The sequence below is a fragment of the Podarcis filfolensis genome (assembly GCF_964270895.1).
Source record: "Podarcis filfolensis genome assembly, chromosome: 2".
NCBI classification, from domain to species: domain Eukaryota; kingdom Metazoa; phylum Chordata; class Lepidosauria; order Squamata; family Lacertidae; genus Podarcis; species Podarcis filfolensis.
In genome coordinates, this window is record NC_139605.1 from 46,614,578 (window position 1) to 46,630,516 (window position 15,939).

The 15,939-nt window shown below is 41.2% G+C and overlaps 1 protein-coding gene and 1 long non-coding RNA gene across 10 annotated transcripts in view; one reads left to right on the forward strand and one right to left on the reverse strand.

Annotated features, from left to right (window-relative positions):
• EFCC1 (EF-hand and coiled-coil domain containing 1) overlaps positions 1 to 15,939 on the forward strand; it is a 65,754-nt gene that overhangs the window by 22,001 nt on the left and 27,814 nt on the right. The window lies entirely within an intron of this gene.
• Positions 4,325 to 15,939, reverse strand: part of LOC310757671 — a 52,007-nt gene continuing 40,392 nt past the window's right edge. The window contains exons 7-8 of one of the 2 annotated variants that reach the window (XR_014545390.1): positions 6,335 to 6,442; positions 4,325 to 5,133 (exon numbers count right to left, since the gene is read on the reverse strand). This is a non-coding gene — a long non-coding RNA (uncharacterized lncRNA). Of the gene's footprint in view, positions 5,134 to 6,334; positions 6,443 to 7,476; positions 8,400 to 15,939 lie in introns of those variants that run through there. The other variant, XR_014545391.1, reaches the window with a different exon arrangement.

Consider the following 15,939-nt stretch of genomic DNA (forward strand, 5'->3'; position numbering starts at 1 on the left):
TTCTGGGCGAACCCTTTCCTACCCATCTTCTAGCAATCCTAATTTATTGCTGTTTTCAATTATGTTACTTAAAATCTGGAGCTGTCTTTAAAGTTGTTTTGTTTTGTTTTTGAAATTTGCATTGCATTTCTTGCGTTGTTTCCTTTTAGTTAGGAAATGTAAATTGCTTTGAGATTTCTGTTGAAATGTGAAGCGGTGTGTAAAATTAAATAAATATTATTTCTAAAACTGACATCTGCTTTCACTTCCTCAATCAGAGGCTGAAAGTTATATACAGGCAACTCCCCATTCACGTGCATTCAATATGTGTGTGACTGCGCATACATGCATTGTGCCCAGCCCTGAAGTGACTCAAAAATACCACAAAAACATCACAGAAAGGGGTGGGGTGGGCGGAATGGAGTGTTTGCACACTTTTTCAAATATACGTGTTTTCACTTAAACGCATGTGGTGCCTTGAACCCCCACATAAATTTGGAGTTGCCTGCATGCATATGAAACTCATTTGCTAAATTCATACCATCTAACATTTTGAGGCCAATCTTGCACTGCACATTGCCCTTGGTGTGCCACAACAATCTATTGATTGCACAGAATGAGATGCATGGGGAAGGTTTAATGTTATAATTCAATGTTGTGTAAAAGTATTGCAAGCTTTAGAAGTTTGGGATAAGGTTTCACTCTTATGTGAATGGGGCTAAGTTCTTCCATGCCCTAGTTAGATGGATCGTCACCTGTGGTGCCTTAAGAACAAAAGGTTACCAAGGCTGTTGATATAATTAAAAGTTCATTTAGTCCTGCCCTGAGGAAGTAGATAGATGTGTGGCTCTTAAAATTGGATTTCCACAAGAGAATGCAACCCCACACTGGTTGCAGCCCAAACCTCAGCAGGGTGTGTGCATTTGCTGCTGTGTTCACTGGAGTTGTTAGTCTGGAGCAGTTCTGAATTCCTATGCCTTCAGAATCACAATGCGAACTTGCATACTATGGCTTCCATATGGAGGAATCTCTCCTTGGCAGCTGTTACCACAGCGTGCCTAGTTCATGTGCAGCAATTTGCCACATGGATCAAGCAGTCTTCATACCCCGTCAAACATCCGGAAAGCAAGATGGTATGAGCATTGCCAAATCTGCATGTTGAGCCACTGTACACAAATGATTTCAAGTGCCATATACATGTTGGTCATTGTATGCAAACCAGGCCTTAGAGCCTGCCTTTAGACATCTTGAAACAAGTTTATATATGGTCATTTCCCCCCATGTTAAACTCTTGGCAATGATGGCAGAACCCTGCAGATAATATCTGGGTGGAGTGGTGATGGAGAGGGGTTATATTTTGTGGGACAGGGATATTTAATGCTTATTGTGAACATTCAAGATGAGCTGGTTATGAAGTATTGCTTATGTGATGCTCCATTGACTGTGCTTGCAACATAGAACAGGAGTTAAGTAAAGATATATTATTTCATGGCAGGTGAGTTGAGCATTCGTAATGAATGACCCACATTATATTTAGGATAAGTCTATTGATTTCAGTGGAAGCACATGGAAGAAACCAGTTTCATCTATAGCTGGGTGTAGTATATGGTAAGTCCTTTATGAATTGAGAGACACGGTCAGCAATAATGTTTTAGGGAAAAGTTATACACTATGGGGTAGCTATCCTAAACATTTCCAGTACATAATCTATGAACCACTACATCAGCATGCATTATTGTGTATAATGGTCTCCCAAAGTCTGATGAGAGCTACTAGTGAGTCAGTTTGTCCAGTCTCTGTGAATAAATAAATACAAATCTTTAATGTAAGTATAACTCTTATTATTCAGTGGGACCATGAAAACAAAGAAACAGCCTGGAAGCTCTATAATATATAGTTTCTTTTTTAAAAAAAGTGCCTTTGGGTCCCTCCAGCCCCATGTATAAGATCACAGTCTGGGTTTATTATGATACTGTAAACAGAGGAAGTGGTCTGTCTATTCAGCTAATAACTACGAACAGCTGGCTGTCTAGTGTCCCCTGATGCAAGTAAAGCTGGAAACAAAAAATAAATAACTTATGTCCGATTTCCATCCTGTATGGGGCCACCATTTTGTACGTTCCCATCCACCGCCATTAAACTTTATGTGTCCTTGTAGTGTTGTATCATGCTGGCTAGAACAGCTATAGTGGGAAGATTGCATGAACTTGCGAAATTGCTTACTGAACAGCCTTTAACACAGATCACAATGCTCAAACTATTAACCTGATAATATATCAGCAGCCCTTCACCAACACCATAGACTGATACATGACTTCCTTTAATTTAGCTCTTTTGGTAATTTCATTTGTTGATGTTCTTATTATTATCCCTACTGTATCTTTTCTCCAACATAATTATTCCATTACATTGCCTCACTGTGGGTTTTCCTTATGCTGTAGCCTCCTTTCTTACTGTAGATGAAGAATATGCCCTTTTTTCAAAAGTTGGAATTTATTTGGGGCAAAACAACCTCTCAAATAATTAGCAGGAGATGCAGATGCAAGGAGACTTTTTTCTTGGAATCCTATTAACGTTAACATTCAAATTCTAAAGTAAAGTGTGAGGGAAAAGTGAAGCTTCTGTTGTGCTGTCCAACCCCCACTACTGACAACATCTTTGACTTTAGAAGAAACTAAATTGCAAAACTGACACTTCCCTCACCATCTAGAATATTATCGCTTGGTATGGAGAGCTATTGCTGTGTTAGTTCTCTGAGCAAGGTGTAGAACAGGCAATGTTATGCACCAAATAAAGTGCCTTTTTATTTGATCTTATTTGATTCTGCTGATTTTCTCATTGTTGTACATTCCTGCTGTGTGGTGTATATATTTTTTTAAAATCTTGATTGTTGTTTCTATTTTTATCACTCTGTGAATTGTACAAGCCACCTGGAAAGCTAGGGTGAGCCCTATGTAAGTAAAGACAGCTCATTTTCAAACAAAATTCAATCTGCCAAACCCCAAAGAAGGGCACATTTGATGTACTGGTTAGAGTGACAGACCCTTGTTGATATTCCTCCTCAGCAATTGGGAGTAGAACCAGGCAATGTCTGCTTCTGTGTGTGGCTTCCCCATGTGGTGAACTGCTAGAACTTCAGCTGAGAACATCTTCCTGGTAGTGAAGTATTTTTCATAGTCTACATTGCCCCCCACCCCACCCAGGGTGGCACTGGACCCTCCTGGAGAGGGTAATAAAAGGTGTGTTGTTTTTTTAATTGTGGCAGGGCAAGTCTTCTTGACTTTGATGTGTTTCCATGGATTCCTTGAATGTGACTCACTGGTTCAGCTCCTGACCTGAAAGATGGTTATGGGTTCAGTCTTGACAGCCATGAAGCTCACTGGGTGGGCCAGTCTCTCAGTCTCCCTAATCTACTTCCTAGGGCAGTTTGGGAGGGAGGGAGGGAGCTGCTCTAACCTACCCACCCCACCCCTGCAGACTGCCATTCGCCAACAGTGAAAAATATATGGATACTAATATCTGTTGCTGATTTAGATTGGAAAAATGAGGAGGAGGGAAGGGCTGAAGTTTTCCTTTCTCCTATGTACCTATAAAAGCAGCTAGGAGATCTGTGGCTTACTTATTTTTCATCATTTGTCGGATTTATTTGCAAATTCATTCAGCATGAATATATGTTATAGGGTATTCAGATTTGCCACCACATATTAGTTTATAGACTGGAGAGAAGGCAAGAGTAACCAAATTGTAGCACACACGGTACTATAACCTTTTCTCCCTCTGTAGATTTAAGAAATACTTGCATCCCATTAAATGTAGCAGTTCAGGTTTTTTATAATTGTAAAGGGAATCGGTTTAGACGAATGCTGTAGTTTTGATCATAATATGCCCTTTAGAAAATGGGAGCTGATAAATGACTTCAGAATGATATATGATATCTGGTAAAACCATTTGAAAAGGGAACAGTGGCAATGAATCACACTTTTCAGCGGTGTGGTTGCAAATATTGAATGTAAAGCGGCACATTTCCCCTCGCATTCAGAATCAGTGTCCTTTGCTGGATTTTCCTTCCCTGTTTGTTTCATTATTTCATTTTTATTTCAAGAGAATGGTTATCTGTTTTCTGTAGCAGTTGTTGCTGAGCTCCATAGCTTACTTAAACAGACTGCCTACCAATTATATTTTGCTTAGAGAAATTTATCTGAGGTGATTTAACACATGTAAACTTGGAGGGGTGCACCTCATGTGGATATATATGGGTACCATATTGTGGATGGAATTATAAATCAAGAAACTCTCTCTCTCTCTCTCTCTCTCTCTCTCTCTCTCTCTCTCTCTCTCTCTCAAATATGGCAGACTTTGGTCATTTTCACTAATGGTCTATAATTAAGTAAACAAGATGGGGCTCCAAGCAGTCAGAATAATTTTGTCTCCTGAAAAGAAACCACTTTCTCTAGAAAACACAGATTCCCTAGCTTGAGCTTTGACCTTTAGGTCTGGGCAGGAGAGCAGTGAAGTACAGAAGAGGAATGTGACCCTGGGCCAGCCCCACCTACCCAAACTGCCTTTGGTTTTTTGGATTCTGGTCACTGTTGCTCTGAGCCCTTGGGATTGTCAGTGCATCAAATAAATAATTTTGTGTGCAGAATCTTTGTTATTCTTGCCATGTAATTGCTTCCTTTTCACAGAATTTGTGGGTTTGATACACAAAGACAGAGCAGCCTTTGTACTAAGGTACTCCCTGGTATACTGGGTATGGCCTAGCTTTTAGTGTTTTTATTTTCTCTAAGTCTGAGGGGGAAAAACCTATTGCCAATCTGTTGTTGGTGTTTAACAGTAATGATACCCTTTGAGCTATCCTTTGATCCAGCCTAACTTTTCAAAGAGCTCGAGTAAACAGGCAGATGTTTTGAGTACTCATGTTTTAGCTATAGCTTTGCACTCCAGTAATGTTCCTTTCTATTATTATTATTTCTTTTAAAATAATTTGCATTGAAAAATAATGCAGGATTCAGCAGGTGACTCACTGCAGTCTGTGCTGTGCTCCTGTTTTCTTGTCGCCAACAGTGTTTGAAATGAAGCAGTTGCAATCCAAATGCAAGGGGTCTTCAGAGGAGATTGTGGCAGACTTGTATGTGGGTGGCGCCTTCACTTACTCTGCCAATAATTAAACACTTTAATTAGAATTTTTCAGTCAAAAACCTGGATACCTCACAACTAAACAAACAAAAAAAACCTGCAAAGTTTCCATTAATTTACAAGGCATGTCAATCTATAACTAACGATTTCCATCAGACAGTTCTTAATGGAAGTTAAAATTCAATGTCAGCTAGTTCCCCCTTAGATTTGAACTAGGATCAGTTATAGAATGATGTGTTCATTCTGGTGTTTCCTAATTTTGGACAGGACAAACATTAAACACCCTCCCTCCGACCCTCCTGATGGAATCCAGATTTCTGAATGCTTATGGGATGGCATCATTAATACCTTAAGGAAATGAATTTACAGCTGGCTTCAGTTACAGACAGCAGTTTCCCTCCTCAGAAGCATAATTTCTTGTGAAATATTTGTATTTACATAATATCCTATTCAACTTGCTTACTTGTAAATCATGTTGTTATATGGGCAGTTATAACTATCAGCCCATAGTTCCTAAAAGAGGAAGTCCAATAAAATAAAACTTTTTATTTTACAGCTTATTTAGGTTGCAGTCCTGTCCACATTTACTTGGAAGAAAGCCCCACTGAACTTGATGGGACTTACTACTGAGCAGGCAGGCATAAGAGCCATCCCATCTACATACATTAAACTATGTGATCTCCCCTGTGTACCCCTGCCCCTCTCTAGTGGCCCCGGTCTTCTGTATGTGGACCCAGGAGATTATTGGGATTTGTAATTGTTGAGAGTATGTGAGTGAGTACTGTGACTACCTTAACCAGAAAGCATAGACTCAAAATGCCAACATACAGGGTTGTATCCAATAAAGTCGTTACAGGTGAACATCCCCTTCCTCTCCCACCCCCACCCCCCCATGTAACTCATGAATTCTAAAATCTGCTTTGTGGGGTTAGGGAAAACCCCAGGGATGATTGGGAGGGCACAAAGGGGAGAGAGAAAGGGAGCAGAGAAAGGAGGGTGTTCCATTGCGGAAGCAGAAGTTGTTCCACTCAAGCAATGACTTCGTTGCATGCAACAACACATTTTTTTGAGAATGCTCACATTCATTTTTCCATAGTTAAAAATGAAAGGAAATGCAGTATTCAGAAAAGATAAGATATATCATGTTGGGAGAAAAAGTAGTTCTCTCCTTTCTGTATTGTGATGTAGCTTTATCGGTTGCTTTTGCATCAAATGTTACCTGTGATTTGTAGCTTGAATTACATTTATTTCAGGTTTTCCTCCCATCACTGTGGCTTCCCTTTTCCGAGTGTTGTTCTTCTGTTTTCATCCATGTTTCCTTCTTTTCCTGTGGATATCCATTGAGGAAATTACCGAAAAACAGGAAAAAGCTGTGTCTGGGAACTTGCAGGGTTGTCAAAATGTATTTTTAAAAATAAGTTCCTAAATTCATGGTGATTCTACCATTTTGAGCTCAAACTCAAATCAGGGGAAGTTGTGATTTCCACATATTTGCAAACGATGGATTAGAACTCTGCAGGACAGGCACCATGTCAGATTTTATCGATGGGGGTGAGGAGAGCAAAAAACATCCAGGGACAGGAATATTCTCAACAAGGATTAAAGGCTGACTCTTGGTTGCGTTGAACAGTAGGCTTCAAAAAGTAGTGTTTTTTAAAAGCATGTCTTATGGCTGATACATAGCAACGTTATCAACACCGTGATTTGTGCATTTGGCATGCGCACCTGGCACATGGATCCATTCCATTGTTATGGTAATAGTTGCTCAGTGTATAAATTCAGAGAATTGGCTAGAACTCTTGGCACCCCTGAAGAATAATTTAATGGGATTCTGAAGCCTGGGATAAGGCCCTCCTCTTTTCTCTCACTCCCACTTTCAGCAGTGGATTGTGTGAGTGGACTCCTCAATGCTGTCAGTGCATGAGAGACCGTTTCCTCTTCCTGCTCAATTCCTCTTTGCATTAGCTCACCCTCTGCTTTATTGACTGCTCCCTTTACTGTGACCCTGAGATGCGCAAAGATATATACTGTCACTTGCAGTGGTGTACCTAGAGGATGGTCAGGTTGGCCCCTGCCAAGGGCCCAGGTCCGGGGGGGGGGCACAAAAACTGCACCTCTCTGCACTGGCTTGGAGGGACTAGGAGTCCATCCGCCTGCTCTGTGGGCTGCTCCCCGGCTGCTTTGGGCACCTGGTGTGCTGGTTCCTCTGGGTGCCTAGACAAAAGAATCTGGCTGCTGTTGTAGGCCGTCGCAGCAGCCCTGCTGGGCCCCCTCCCCAATTGACCAGTGGTGCTATTAGAAGTGTGAGTGGAGCATCAGGAGAGGCTTAGAGGGAAGAAAGAGAGAGAGAGAGGAGGAAAATAGAAGGGAGGGAGAAAGGAAGCAGAAGGGATAGCAGTAGATAGAGGCAGAAAGGCAGGCAAGTAGACGACAGAGGAGGGGAGGCAGACCCAACCCCAATGGCCGCAGAGGAAATCACTGGTGGAACGCAAAAGGCGATGAAAGCAAACTTTCTGAGTTTCTGGTCATGGTCTCTCCTGGTTTTGGAGACACCAATACATCTCCTTGTCTAGGCACGCCTCTGGTCAAGTGTAATCTACTGTGATTCCGAAAGGTTTTTGCAACTTGCTCCCCCTCATCTTTTGCCCTCTTCATTCAAAAAAGAAAAAGCCTATATCCACATTTGTGACTTGGTCATATCTTCTTCGGCCACGTCTGCTTTCATGTGTTGCCCTAACCCTGCAAATGTTGCTCGTGGGTCAATGTGGCAGCAATGTATAGTTGATTGGTTTGTTAGAGTAATGCATTAAATATTCCTGATCAACTAAAAAAGGTGCCATCAAATGAGCAGTACTATTTAATGCAAGTACATGTACGTACCAATACGTGTGAGAAAAGGGGGAATTCCTCTTCTCAGATGATGCCTCTTGTACTTGTGTGCATCATGAAAAAGAAAGTATGCATTTTTCTTTCTTTAGAACAGTTGTAAAAAATTGTGTTTGACAGATTAATAGTGTGATATAATGGTTAGAGCAGGGACCGGAAACCTGTGGCTCTCCAGGTGCTGCTAGAGTACAGCGGTCATAATCACTTACCGTTGGCTATGCTGGCCAACTCCAACTACAAATGGAGGGCCACAGGTTCCCCATTGCTGAGTTAGACATGGTCTGGGGAGATCCAAGTTCGAGTCTCCACTCAGTCATGAGTATCTCTCAGCCGAAGCTTCAGGGCTGTTCTGATGGTAAAGTGGAAGGAGAAGAACCATGTGTGCTGCCCTAAGTTCACTGGAGGAAAGGCAGAAGATAAATGTTACAAGGAAATAATTAAGTTGTTATCTGTTTAATCTGATGACTACCTTAGTGATATTGCCTGTAGTTCTGTAGCTGACTTCCTTGGCCTATTTCAGTTTCTATGCTGGCCTGTATTATGTTACAGGGGCCAAACATAGTAATTACAGATAAGCAAGATATACCTTGGATTAGATAATGTTTACTTTTTGGTTAAAAGACGCAGAATTGAGAGCAAGTGGGCTGGTTGGCAGACATGTCTCCTCAGCTCCTGACCTTTGTGAACATGACAAATGTTTAAAAATCACATGTGATTTCACTACAGCACAGCCTACTTAATGGCTCTAGCCTGAAATGAGTTCTTATCTGAAATCTCTTGACTGTGTGACAGTGGCTAACCCTTATGAATAATATTATAGGGCCACTGTTGTTGGAGAGAACAGAACAGGCTGTTTTCATGTTTTCAAAACTGATATAATGGGGCAAATTTTCACCAACAGTAGCTAATGATGCACTGAATGAATTGAATGAATTGAAATGAATGAGTTTAAACGAATTCGAACAACTCCTATATCTAAATTTTTCAACTAGATTTAATTTATTCTGCCTGTCCAATATATTTAAAGACCCAGTAAAATTGGAAGTACTTTGAGTGTACTCACTCCCCATTATAACTGAATTCTCTCCCACCCCCCACCCCCTTTAGGTTAGTCTCTAGTTCTGCTTCCGACTTCTCTGTTTCCAAACTCTGGAGCAGCAGCAACAACAACAACAAAAAACCTAAATAAACAAACAAAATCCTGGGACAAGATATTGCTACATAATTTACCATCTGTTTCTGGTTTCTGACAGTCTGCTAGGCTCCACAGAATCTGGATGAAATGTACTCCTGAAAGGATTTGTATTTGAGCTGGAGATGAGGATTTTTCAAAACCAAGTTGAAAGCAGTTAGCATAAGCACCCTTCCAACACATCATTTCCACGTCAAATTCTCTTTCATCTTTTTTTGAGCACTAACTCACCTATCCCCAGTTAGATCATACCAAAATACATTAGACCAATGATATAGAGACCATTAATTTAATTATTTATTAAGGAATGTCTACATTGCTTTGGCCAAAAATTGGCCAAGACTTGCCTTGAAAAATAACAAATGGCTCCTGGTAGGTTTCATCACCACTACATGGTCTGTAAGGTACATGTTTCTAATTTGGTTCCATCCTTGACAGATGATGAAATATAAGAAGACTCCATTTACTAATGAAGCAAAGCCAGATGGGTGGGGGGGAGAAATGAACGCGAAAGCAATAGAAAGCTTTATTTACAAACCCGTTCATTAATTGCTTAGAGCAGTTGTCTCTCTTGTCTAAGTAGAATTTCAGACCCAAACCCCATTCTTATGGGTATTCTATTAGAAGAAGCAAGGGAGAGAATGTCAGTGGTTTGTTACTTCCTCATGCAAGACCGCAGCAGCCATTTTGTGGCATAGCTAAGGCATAATCACTTAAAGATTTATAAGCAGTACTTAAGTATGCCAGTCTCCAAGAGTAGTCCTCTGGAGGAATATAGATTGAACCCTGGGTTTAGACAGAAGTATATGTGTATCTATTAGGCACTGAAACACTTCCCCAGATTTTTCTTACTCACCAGTTTGTGGAGTAGTGCATTAGCTGTAATAGGAGAACTCACTGAACTGTAACACGTACCTTAATCGAAGTAAAGGCTTCGACAATAAATTGTACGCAATGCATTAATTAGCAAAATGGAATGGAATTATTTTGAAGGCATTGGAACAAAAATCCTGGCTTCCCTGTTATTATCAATCGTTGTCTGAATGATATGCTTAGCAGCAGACACATTGGCTGAGCCAGGCAAGTGCTGTTTGGAGAGAGGATGCTCGATTTTAAATATTAGCTTTAGATTTGGTTTCTAAGAAGAATGTGCTCATGAATAGTTGTGTTGAGATTAGGGAGAGCTAATTTGTATACGGCTGCACTATATGGTAACAAATTTCTCATGCCCCTCGCAATGATGAAATGTTTCTCCTGTTCCTAAATTTTATTTTCTTTAGACCCATTTATCAGGATATTTAAAAACCTCTGAAGCAATTTATCACAATGTAATCAAAGTAATATCAGAGTGACTCCTAGAGGAGAATGAAATAACACCATGCTCTTCTGTAAAATGCTACATAACACAAAAAATGGTGGACTTCTCAGACTTCTACGGAAATAAGGATAGGATCCAGCCGAATAGCTTTAAATTTTGCTAGCTGCTAATTTGTTAGGTTCCCTCTCCCCAGGCAGTTTTGGAAACTGGCCCTTGAGACAGTCAGAAAGCTGCTTCTCTTTCCCTGGGTCTAAACAGCTTTTCAAGCAGGGGGAAAAATGAATTGGCTTAAGAACAGAAGTGCCAAATAGCCAGGTGTCAGGGAGGAGGAAGGGATTAACCAGAAAATCAGTTTCAGTCAACCCTGGATCCAGTCAAGCATGGGTGGTGTTACAGAAGCAATGGGTGGGGAGAGGAATGGAGCCTCCTAAATTTATGAAAACCCCGTGGGGTTCTAAAAGCAGGAGTTACCATGAAATAGACAAGAGCCCCTTTCAGTATTAGCACCTGTGTTTCATTGTAGAACAGATGTCTGTAAGGAGGAGGTCTTTGCCCGTATAGCTGTACGCCCAAATGTTTCCACAGAATCTGGCACATCCCATTGTTCAGTGTATGTCAGGGGACAAGCAGAACATCAGCATAGCGCTTGGTACAGGGAGCAGCAGCAGCAGCAGCAACAACAACAACAACAACAACAACACAACAACATGGGAGTTAGCAGCATCTGAAGGGGGCTCTTGTTGCTTCATCTATGTAAGAGTTGCTTTTTTTATTGTATTTATTTCCTTTGTATCCCACACTTTTCTCCAAGGAGCCTAAGGTGCCATATGTGGTTCTTCCCCTCCTCGTTCAATCCCCACAACAACCCTGTGTGGTAGGTTAGGCTGGGAGGCAATGACTGGCCCAAGGTCACCCAGTGAGCTTCATGGTCCAGTAGAGATTTGAACCCTGATCTCCCAGGTCCTTGTCTGACACTCTAACCACTACACCACACACAGTAGAATTTAATAATGGAATATTCTATGCAATTTACGTGCCAACAAGCCCCACTCAACACAGTGGGACTTACTTCTGAGTAAATGAGCATAGGATGTTAGCCTTGCAAGGCATTATAATGTATGCGTGAGAATCATATAGTGCTCTAGAGATCTGTGCAGGTTATATAACAAATGATTCTGTTGTGGAAGAAAGCTGAAGTCAATACGGTCATTTTTGTCAGAGAATAATGCTTTCAAAGAGCAGGAAGTATGCCTCAGAGTATTATTACTATAGAAGGCAATATAATTCCAGCAGGTCTAGTCAGTTTAAATAAATCCATTAGGCTCAAGTGCTCTGCATTTAATTTGCTGCGAAAAAGCACTATTTAACTCTATTTTAAGATGCTGTATAGAAAGGCTGAAAATTTAAAATGTTTTTATTTCTAGAGGAAATGCTAGTCAGTCCACCATCTGTCTGCTTGTCTGCCACTCACTCACTCACTCACTCACTCACTCACAAAAAGGACCTAAGGGCAGACTTCCCCAACCTGATGCCTTCCTGATTTTTTGGACTACACATCCCATCAACCGAGTCAATGTGGCCAATGCTGGCCAGAGCTGATGGGAATTAAGTTTGATGCACCTGGAGGAAACCAAGTTGGGGAAGGCTGACCTATGGAAATCACAGCAACGCAAGAACATTGTGATGTTGAGGGGATGAAGCCTTGAATAATATTTACACCAGTTGTGGTTGGTTTGCAGAAGATAAATTATTTCACCTTAGAGATGGTCTTAGAGATGGGAGATCCTGGTAGACACAAGCACCCCTCAAGCTTCATTATGAAACCAATTTACCAACTATTTTGAAGTGATAGTATTAAGCAAGTAATTGTTTAGTTGAGCAGTTTTCCATTAGAGAAGAACTGCTAAACCAATATCCTCAGATTTAATGACTGGAGGAAAACTATCATTGGATTGTGACATTATTTAAATTTAATTCACATCACCTACTGGCTTTGGCTGGATCAGACCAAAGGTCCAGTTAGTTCAGCTTTCTGTTTCCAACAGCCAAATGCTTTAAGATGCCACAAGCAGAGCATGTTGGAAAAACTGAGCCTCTTTATTCAGAGGTTGCTACTCAGATTACAAGATGCTGGAGGCAAACAACCCAGGGCAGTGGTATAGTGGACAGGGAATACAGGGAACGCAACTCTGGTACTTCTTTCACAACAAGAACAATGATGTCATCTGCTGAAGTGGTGTTTGGCCACACCAACACCATAAATTTAATGCACATTTAAATTTAAGTATTGGGAACCTCAGTCTGTTATGCGTGCTGGGAATTGTAGCCCTGTGAGGGTAAATTATAGTTCCCAGGAATCTTTGGGGAAGCCACATGCTTTTAATGTATTGTATGGATGTGACCATTCTTGGTGTAGGAAACTTGGGCAATTAGAGGACAGGCCTGACTTGGCACACAGTCCCTTTTTAGGTTGCCTAGGCTCAGTTAATGATTGACCCAAAGGCTGTTCAGGGATCTGATCATAGCTGACCAGGGATCTGAAGTCTTGTCTTCATAAACAAAGTCCAGCAGGCTAACCATTACACCACCCTTTGCCAGTTCACTCTATGGGATAGATGGATAGATAGATAGATAGATAGATAGATAGACAGACAGAGCTGCCTGCAACCCTTTGGGACATTGTTATGGAATTCTTGGGCTATGAGGACCCCCATGATATCAGCTTCTGCATTGCAACATTTCCCACAACACCACTGCCCAGCCACTGATAGTCCTGTCCTCTTTAAACACATAAGCATATATAGAAATGTACTTTTTATCCAGTTGGGCTAACAAGCCAAACTAATCTCAGTTTTTACGCTAGTAGCAGCTGCCTCGAGTTGCAGCTAAACGTTTCACTGATAGTGGAATAGCCTTAATTAAAAGCCAATTAGTCATGGACATTACTTTGAGGTCCAACAATATGCAGTCTTCCCTGCTTCTAGATATTCCCTCTTTCATGCTTCTCATTATCTTCAACACAAAAGCCTTAAAATGAATGTGGTCTATTTGGCTGTCTCTATGGAAACCTTGCTATACTGCATGGTACACACGCACTTCCCAGAGCCAACCTCTCCTATGATCTTTGCTCCGCACAGACGTGCTGCTTATTCACTCTTCTTCGACGTTTATGAGATGTTTTATGAATGCTAATGAAAAAGAGCCAAGCCCAGATTTTTTTTGGGGGGGGGGGGAATGACAGAGGTTCGATGAGATTTATAGTACTTGCCTTAGACATTTTTACATCTAAAGCAAAAAAAGCTAAAGCTGTTCATTAAGAACACACACACACACACACACACTTGTGGAATGAGAATTTGTATGCAAAAAACAGACAGCCCTTTTTGAAATTTACCACCTAGATTGTGGCTTCCCCTCACTTTGTGGTGAAGCAGGTCTTGGAAATTTGCAATGGACTGGTACAGACATTCAGGCCTATGCTTGACCTAGCATATGACACATCTGAAAGTTTCTCTTTTGGGAAGGGGAAAGATCACGTATTTGGCAACCCAGCCAGATGGGTGGGGTATGCAAGATACTGAATTTAATGCTGTAGAATATATTAGGCAAAAACAACAAAACCAGTAAAACAAGGGCTCCTTGGTGCATGTGCTCTAATAGCGAGAGGGAAAGAATGAGAGTTAGCTAGCTAAAGCAAATAAGGCACTGTGGGTAAGTGAAAAAAAGGTAAATATCTAAGTAAATGCATTCAAAACCTCGGTTTTCCCTAGAGCAGGGTTGTAACTGGGAGAGGGGGCTTAGAGGTCTAGGTCTCTTAGGGGTATTCCAGGGCCTTGTCTAGAATTTTCAGCTTTCTATAAGGGTGGCGGAGAGTGGTTCTAGCCTTTTCACTTATTGTGGCATCAGAAAAAAGCATGTAGGCAGTATCCACCCATATCTGGTTGGGTGCCGATTGGGAATGGCAGGGCAGAAATAAGGAAGGACAACAATAATTGGAGTCATGACAGACGGAGCCAGTGAATTCTAGTTTTGTCCCCATCCTCCCAGCTGAGTTCTACAAGGGCAAAACTGAGACTGAGGTGCTAGGAGGAAGCTGACAGCCAGAGCCACTGCCTGGACTTACAACTAAGTAATAAGGCAGTCAAGGTGGAAGGCTGGCTGATGGCCAAGTGAGATTTGTGGGACGATGCCCCACTTGCCCCAATGAACCAACCTCCGTTGCCCTCATGAATACTGACATTTGGACCTTCTCTTTGTAGCTGGCCTGGACATCATTTAACTCTTCAAGGTGAACATAACTCAACAGCCATGTATGGCAGCTAGACTTTAGGAGCTTGGAAAGTCCTGTTTTTGCTGTCTGCCTGTGACTGCAAAAACAAGTGAGTTGCCAAGCACCTGGAAGGATGCAGTACTATCTCCAGACTTAGATGATGTCAGAAGAAGGTACCTTCTCCATCCTAAGGTCTTCTGAACAAGGCGATAATTGTTCACACTGAATCACTTCATACTGTCTGATACAAGTTCACAATATTTTTATTATTTCTAAAATATATTTCATTGATTTTTTAAAATAACATGGAATAAATCTTTAGTATAATATTCAGCTTTTATTTATTTATTTATTTATTTATTTATTTATAATCAATCAATCAATCAATCAATCTGGGACTCCACCACCCAATGCCAGTCAGTACGGTCAAATCCTAAAAAGGTTAACTACATATGGTGAGAAGGGTTATTTTTCATTACGACATTGAATGCATGGATAGCGTTCAACTCAATTATAGCCAGAATCCCCAGTGTGAGAAACCAGAATGAGCAGCAGGAACCATTAAACTGTGAAATGTTCAAATACATCTGTTAAAAAAGATTTTCACTCTGGCATGTGATGCTCAGTGTTAAACTTTAATTTGTGGGGTTTTCTTTGCATGCCCAAACAGTGTTTATAAACTGCTACAAATGCCTCATTTTTGTTCCAGCTCTGAAAATTCCAGATGAAATACAAATGTACTACCTTCACTCCATAATAACCGTACTATTTTGTTTATTTGCATTGCAGGGGCAGAGTTAGTTGTTGTTAGTATTTTCGGCAGAGGTCTCTTTTTGATGCACTTCTAATTCTGCTGGACCGTACAATTGCTGAAGAACATCACACGTGTGACATTGACACCCCCCCCCCAATTGCCTTCGCAGGCTGGCGCCTCCGGGTCCAAGAGTCTGTGACACGGCCCTGACTAGCAAATTGTGGCTTTCCCATAATGTCTGAACTGGGCCACTACTAACATGAACTGCACAAGCTGCTGTCAGCATATACAGAGCAAACTGTTCCAACATCTGCCAGTGCAAGCATATCCTTAGTGAAGCTGCTTGGGTGTTATGGAGCATTCTGCCATGCAAAGTGTTTATTGGCTTTCTCTTCGTTTGGCTT